The following is a 709-nucleotide window of genomic DNA, read 5'->3' as shown; positions in this document are numbered from 1 at the left end:
TGAATTTGTTGATAGACTAAAATTCTTTCCAGTTGATTTAGAAGTATTAAAGTTGCCAACACCATATGTAGACTCATGAGGAAAAAGAAGTCCCAACTTTATTTTCCTTAGTTTGACTTTCCACTGTGAAGGCTTTGTAGGTGGTGCAGAAAGTTTAGGGACTAAGCCTTTATAAACACTTGGACCAATTCCATTCTTAACTGGCTGTGACTGAAGATTTCCTACTACTGGGAATCCAGATAGCTGTAAGTATTTTGTATTACCTTTCCTAATGACCAGCATCCTTGGGGCTCTAGATTTAGGATTTGGAGAATATTCTAAGAGATGAGTTTGGGAGATTTTTTTGGTTGGGTATGTGTTTGTCTGGGTGTGTAGACCCCACACACTTGCAGCTAAAGATTTATTCTGATTTGGTTCTCTCGCATATTCAGTATTTAAAGATGGAAAATCTTCGGCCTCAAACTGCTTGCGTTCTCTCTCATCTTCTTTCCTCCTAGCTTCATTGTAAGGTTTGTTGTTTTCATGTAGTCCTTATTTTTTTCCAGAATGGAAAATACTGTTACAAAAATGGGAACCATTTATCCCCCTCAATGATTTACGTTTTCAGTACCATTTCTTCCATGTGTATGCCATCCATTTTTTTCTTTCCTTCCAAAGTTACCTTCATTAGAACATCCAATACCAGAATCAAAGCCATCTGAGGAGTCGT

At 37.5% G+C, this 709-nt stretch overlaps 1 pseudogene; it reads right to left on the bottom strand.

The window, feature by feature from the left end:
- LOC102472353 (vasculin-like) overlaps positions 1-697 on the bottom strand; it is a 1323-nt pseudogene extending 626 nt beyond the window's left edge.
- Between the last annotated feature and the right edge of the window lie 12 nt (positions 698-709).

This window comes from Tupaia chinensis, unplaced genomic scaffold (assembly GCF_000334495.1).
Source record: "Tupaia chinensis unplaced genomic scaffold, TupChi_1.0 Scaffold000130_1, whole genome shotgun sequence".
NCBI classification, from domain to species: Eukaryota; Metazoa; Chordata; class Mammalia; order Scandentia; family Tupaiidae; genus Tupaia; species Tupaia belangeri.
This window is presented reverse-complemented; position numbering and strand designations above follow the sequence as displayed.